Raw genomic sequence first — 7242 nt, 5'->3', positions numbered from 1 at the left:
ATTGAGGATATAAAAAAATGGGACAATATCCCTTGTTTATGAGTAACAATCAATGTAGTGAACATGATTATACTTTCAAAATTCTTATACATATTTAATATAATTCTGACAAAATGCCATTAGCATTTCTTAAAGAATTAGAGAAAGCATTACTAAAATTCATTTGAAATCAGAAGAATCCTAGAATAGTATAGTAAGAGCAATGCTGGACAAAAAGGCAAGGCAGGAGCCATCATAATCCCTGACTTGAAGTTATACTACAAAGCTACTATGATAAAAATAGCATGGTATGACAATAAAAAGACCTAAGTATCAATGAAACATTAGAATATGCAAAAACAACTCCAGACACACTCAGCCACCTTATCTTTGACAAAGGAGCCAAACATCTTCACTGGAAGAAAGATAACCTGCTTAATAACTGGTGCTAGAAAAACTTGTTCTTCACATACTAAAGGTCACAGTTAGACCTATGTCTTTCAACATGTACTGAACTAGAATCAGATGGATCAAAGATATAAATGTTAAAATAGAAACATTAATCTAGTGGAGGAAAAAACAGGTAGAACTCTGAACATACTGACTCAGGCAAAGATTTCATGAACAAAACCTCAATCTCACAGCAACTATCACAAAGAATCAACTGAGATCTCGTTTAAAAGGTTTTATACATCAAAAGAAACTGTCACCAGAGTGAAGACAACAACAGTGTGAGGGGAAATATTGACAGCTGTTTCTCAGACAAAGGTCTACTATCTAATAAAAGAACTCAAAAACTCAGACCCTCCCCCACAGGTGAACACCTCATCCAAAAGAGGGGATCTGAACTGAGTAGACATTTCTAAGATGAAGTAATAATACCAAAAAAATATGAAAAATGTTCAACAGCACTGTTCATTGAATAGATACAAATGAAAATGCCGAGATTCCATCTCACTCCAGAAAGAATGGCTGTTACCAAGAAATGAGCCAATAACAAATGCTGGTGGAGCTTTGGGGGAAAAGGAATGCTTTTCTGATGTTGGTAGTGTAGGTTGGTGCAACCAAGGTGGAAATCAGTGTGGACAATTCTTAAAATACTAAAAATGGAGGTCCTTGCTATTTACATTCTTGGTTTCTTACCAAAAGATTTAAAAGCATACCACACTGATATTTGCACAGCCATGTTTATAGTTGCATAGATGCCTATCAACCAATGAATGGATAAAGAAGGTGCGTTTTATTATTATTATTCAGTAAAGTGCTAACTCTGCCATAAAGAAGCATAAGCTTAAAATGTTTCTAGTCAAGTGGATGGATCTTGAGACCATACTTTTAAGTGAAATAACTCAGACACACATGTTTAAATACTGCATTATTTTTTCTGGTGTGAGAAACCAAACATGTGAATAAGGACCATAGATACCAGGAAATGGGAAGATTTTCCTTTAGAAATTGAGACTGAATGTATCCCTACACTGGTCTTTTTGTCCATCCAAGAACTGATGTACTGGGCAGTTGGACTGAGATGCAAGACTCCTAATCTCTGTACTTACCATTGTTTTTAAAGTCTTCAACAGTGTGTGTTATACCACTGAACATGGGTAAGGTTTGTAAAAATATTTAACAGATGACAGTTTAATTGAATTTTCTACACACAGGTAATGTTCTATTTTAAGTAGTTTGAGGGCCAGCCAAATAGCTCAGTAGATTAAAGCACTTGCAAGCAGGTGCAGGGGTCAGGGCTTTGATCCCCAAGCCTGCTGTGCCAGTACTGCCCCGAAGGAGCACTGAGACAGCAGTAGACACTGGGCGTGGTGGTGCACACCTGTAATTCCAGCTCTTGGGAGGCTGTAAACAGGTGGATCACTATGAGTCTGATCTAGTAATGAGACCCTGAACACCCTGTAGACCCTTCCCTAAAATACCAAAGGAAAACAAAACAAAACAAAAGTCTGAAGGTCTAGTAGGATGTCTGCATTGATTTAATATCTGTTAAAATTCAAAGTAGGATACTGACTAGAGGGAAAGGAGAAGGAAATTAAAAATTAATTTATCTGTATTTGCATGAGAGCTAAATAAGAGGAAAGTTTCCAGGAAATCGAGTTGTGGGTCACACATATTCCAGAATATGTTTTCCTGTGCAAAGTATGTGGGGCTGGAGTTTGCCAAGGCTGCCACATAGGGTAGGAAAAGGATCTCATTTCTAGCACCAGCATCATTATTTAAGAATTTAAATAAATAGTTTTCAAACTCAGAAGTACAGAAAAGCCATTTGAAGTGGGTGCTTCAAATGTAGATTCCAGGATTTCTTCTCTGCCTTCCCCCTTCCAATTGCATATGTATGAGATAAGGCCAGGATTTTGTACTTTCAATAAAATTCTGCATCTGATTCCAATGCAGGTAGACATGATTTAGCCATTCAGGAAAACTAATAAATTCATCAAAAAATAGCAAATACTTAGATTATATCCTGTAATTCATGAGCACTATTATAGCAGAGCTCATTGGCATTCCTCTTTGGCTACCTCTGCATAGCATCGTGGTGGACTGATCCCTTTCTCCCTTCTCAAGCCTACACACCAATTACTGCAAAACTAAGAAGTGTTTGTGATGTACTGTTGTCATTTTCTGTTGCTGCCACTTTTTTTTTTTGTCATTCACTATACATACTTTAATAGGAAAAGTCAAGCAAGATCCAGGTTTACTGGGTACAACTCCTATAGCATAGGAAGGAGTGACAGCATCCCAAGTACAGTGTAAAGAACAACATTCTACTTAGGAACAAGGTGAGAAACAAAAACTCTAGAGCCAGAGCTCATTTCAAAATTCAGCTCCACATCTTACTAGCTCTTTGACCTTGGAAGTGTTATTAAATGAGTCTCTTTGCCTCAGTTTCTCTAGCTTCTCATGTCATACAAATGCAAGGCAGAACTCAGGTTGTGTTTGAGTTTCCTTATCAGGACAGGCAGATATATGCAGTATCACACCGTTAGGCTTGTGGAACAGATAAAATGAGCAGCAATAGTTAAGTACTAGCATCCAAATTTAAGTCCCATAAAACATTGTTTGACATACTAGCCATTATTCTACTATTAGTTCTATTATTGTACAACCAGCAATTCTAACAAACACCAATAAAGTCTTTCAACAATAAAGCTATAGTAGTATTCTTGGTGAAACATAAAAGCTCCTCAAAAATCATGAGAGAAATGGGATTGAAAGTATGATTTAAAGGCACAGCCAGCCAATTTTTCTTTATGTACTCAATGGACCTGGAAAAAATGGTTAGAAAATTGGCTTGCAAGCATCCATGGCCACATGCTTTAGGATCATATATTCTGACCTTAATAAATACTCTAAAGTAAATGTCAGAACTGAAAAAGCCATAAATCATAAATTCTACTTGCTTTAAAAAGAAGGAATAGGTCATCAAAAAGCCCAACTTGCCCCCACTTCATGACTAAATTCATAATGGGGTTAGAATCACAGGAATGAGAATCCCAGGCTTCTGACTCCCAACACATCCCCCACTTCCTATCAAAAATGAGCTCATGCAATCTGACTATTAAATAGAACCCATCTATTTAATATCTATGCCATATTTACATTATACATCTGAAAGATGAGAAATATACTAGGAAAAATAAAGAATTTTCTTCTGATTACTTGCCATAAGGTAACAAAATATATACACACACACACGCACACACCCATGGTAAACAAATAGAGTAATCAAAATCTAGGTTAAAAATGTATATACAGTGGATTTGATAGTCAGAATATAATATTTAAATTCTTTATATTTCAGATTACAGTAAAGTTTATAATTTAAATTTTAACATGCACTATTTCTGCCATTTTTCTCACACTTGAGCATATTTGTTACTACTGCTCTTTAGTGGCCAATATGTTTAGACAAAAGTATATTTTCTCTTTTTTATGATAAAGAAATAATATATTGAAGATACTTCATCTTTTGATTATAGCCTTTAGTGATGATCTGTGGGAACTTCCTAATTATTCCAGCCTTCCCAGAACCTTTTTGTTCAAAGAAATACTTTCTGAGTAGTGTACACAAGCCAGAAACTGATCCACTTGACTGTATTACTAAGTTGAGCAAGACTCCTACATATCCCGTTATCCTGTATCCTTTTTCTTGATAAGAAATAACAGAAACATTTTTGATATAACAACATTTAATTATGTCAGATTCCCATCAGCCATCAAAGGCAGTAAATGACAATTATATTGGCCACTTCCACTGGTTGGCAGGAGGCTCCTCCACTAACGGTTCCCATGGTTTCCACTGCATCATTTTCCTTGCTAGACTTAGTTCACTTTCAGCCTGAAGAATCACCTCCTCTACTTGGCCAAGCTGAAATCAGTCTTTTAATTTTTTAACATCTGGTTCTGCTGTCACTATATCCAGCCTCTCATTTGTAATTTGTTCTGTATATTTTCTATATGCAGCACTTTTAGGGATTTGATCAAGAATATCAAGAATCTTTGTGTACAATATTCTTAGCCTCTCATGCGGCATCTCACACATAGCCACCCAATGAAGCCAGTGGTCTTCAGTGCACCCGCCATGATAGCTGCTGCTTTTTTTTTTTATCCTGGAGGCTATGTTTCATTTAAATTTTAGTCTGTTAGTACAAGTGTATGGTGCGTGATAGTTACATTCCTCAAGGAATATACATATCTTAATTCCTTTCTAACATCCACTTTCCCTTCCCTCTTTCCCTCCCATATCTTGATCCTCTTCCTTTATTTTATTTTTTTTTTTTTGGTACATGCATAATATTTACTAGGAGAATCTGTTCCTATTCCAGGTGTATCTTTTTAATCAGTGCCTTCCAATGAATACATCCATCCTCTCTTGTCCTGTGTTTCCTTTCTCAGCCAGCTAACCACTTAGCTTTACCAAAGTCAGAATGGCCATAAATAATGGTGAAAAACAGAAACCCTAAACTCCAAGATACAGTACCTTGCTCAGTACCACCTTTGCCTTGCAGATCTCTGTTCTAGGGTCCTCTGTCCAACTGTACCAGTGATTATTTTATGCATCTATCACACTACTTCTCATTACCCTATAATAATCCCCACCTCTCTGGATAGAGTATTTTCCAATTTATTGGTATGGATCAGTGGCTTTCAAATTGAGAATGGTACAAGCATCTCTTCCAACAGATACACAAGCATGGATAGTTTTAAGGGACTTGTTTACCAGATCATCATTTTTCCATGTTTATGATTCCATGTTTATGTTCCTTTCTCAAAACTGAACTGCTTATGAATGAACACAATGCTAGTTTGTACTCCCTGCATCTACTTTCATAAAGAATAATTCATATATAGTACAATAGTACCATAATATAGCCTGGCCCCAGGATATAAATATCTTCAGCATACCCACAAAAGGACAATTTTGAATATTTGTTTTAAGGACTTTTTCACAGTCATTTTAAAGTCCTCCTCTGTGCGGGATGGTCATCCTTTTCTGGGAGTATGCAGCTTAGGAAGAACACACATGGAACAGTGAAGGAGAAGGGAACACTCACCTGGTCAGCCAAATCAGCCAAATCTACCCTGGCAATCAATAGCGTGACAGTTGTTGAGGTCAGATTGCCCTCACATCCTGCTATTCACTGTTTTGATACTGTGACTGGTCTGGGATGCTTTTGGGTTCCCTTATATACAACCTACTCCTGATGAGTGTCTTTTTGAAAGCTAATCACTGTTTGGAAGGTCACCTGGACACCTATAATAAGTCACCTGTATTTCCCTGGCTTCCAATGTGTACCCAAAAATCCCCTTCCCAGAAGCCTTCCCTGCCTTAATCCCTCCACTCTGTTCATTTCTATCATACTGCCTTAAACAGTTCACTGACTGCCTTGTACTTCCACTTTCCTCTACACCGTTCCCTTGCTGAATGCCCATTCTAGCCAACAGGCATTTTGTGTGATGTGGCTCAAACATCACTTCTGGGAAAGTCTTCCTGACCCTGTTAGTTGTGGCCAGGTCCCCTTTTCCCAGCCCCATCAATGACACCTTGGGCTCTTCACTATTGTAGCATTCCCCATGCACTCTTTCAGTGGGCCTCAAAAGTTATTAATGAATGTGTGGTTAATTACAATGGAAAGGCATTAAATTCAGAAACATAACTACTTAATTAAGTTCTATGTTTTCTCATATCACTTGTGTATATAAAGCCTGGCCTATACTTGGCCCATCATTACGACAGAAAAAAGTTAGAAATAAAGTTAACCAACCAAGAAGAAATTTGTAAGGTCTGATGAGAAGTTAATTCAATTTTAAACACTTCTGGGATCTGTTACCACTTCTTTGCCTACTCCATCAAAGTCTCACACCTTGGCAAAGCACTGAAACACCTCTGAAATTTGCCATCAAAGCTGGTTCAATGAAAAGAATACAGCTTAGTTTATGGAAAAGTAAAGCTTTTCCTTTTTTATTGGCTGCCATCCTTAAAAAAAGTAAAGACTAATTTCCAAGATCAATAGACACTCAAGATCAAAGGTATATCTATAAACTCAGCTATGCAAGAGATACCTTCCTTGAATTTACTATTGTAAGTCCCCATACTACCTAAATAGTGAAAACTTAGCCCAGTAAAGCAGGATCACCACCCCTCTTCCTCAGCTTTGCATATAAATACCAAAGAAGGTATGCTATATCATCTATGTGTGCTGACACATGCTGAAAGGTCCTACACGCTCTCTAGTCTGTGGGCATCAATCTGTACAGCTTGCCCAGATTCCCTTGCTTTTATCAAAATGGCCCCTTTGGTTTGGACCTTTGTGTGAAAACTTAATACACAGGCAAATCATTTTGCTGCTACTGTGATACGTTGCAGCTTTGGAAACTTGAGGTTGTTCAGACCCATCTATCTAAAGGAATAAGTATTAGATGGGCAGCTTATGCCCATTTCAAACCTGTAAAGATGTTTTTTGACTGCATGATCAAATCGTTTACCTATCACTGCTTAACAAACCACCCAGGGCTGGCCAGAGTAAAGCTCCTGCTTAGACAAAGCACTGCAGCTGGGTTTTCGATCACCGGCATACTGTGCCTGCCCTGTGCCCGGGGCACACTGAGATGGCAACTGAGACTGGGTGTGGTGGCGTGGGCCTGTACTCTCAGTGCTTGGGAGGCTGAAAGCAGGAAAATCACCATTGAAAGCAGGAAAATCACCATGAGTCCAATCTACATAGTGAAACCCTGTAGACCCTGTACTAACTA

General features: G+C 37.8%; 1 pseudogene; it reads right to left on the bottom strand.

The window, feature by feature from the left end:
• Positions 1–4210: 4210 nt before the first annotated feature.
• On the bottom strand, positions 4211–4572 carry LOC101589280 (annotated as a pseudogene).
• Positions 4573–7242: the final 2670 nt, after the last annotated feature.

This window comes from Octodon degus, unplaced genomic scaffold (assembly GCF_000260255.1).
Source record: "Octodon degus isolate 3935 unplaced genomic scaffold, OctDeg1.0 scaffold00053, whole genome shotgun sequence".
Classification (NCBI taxonomy): Eukaryota; Metazoa; Chordata; class Mammalia; order Rodentia; family Octodontidae; genus Octodon; species Octodon degus.
The sequence above is the reverse complement of the archived record's forward strand: the minus strand, read 5'-3'. Positions and strand labels throughout refer to the sequence as shown.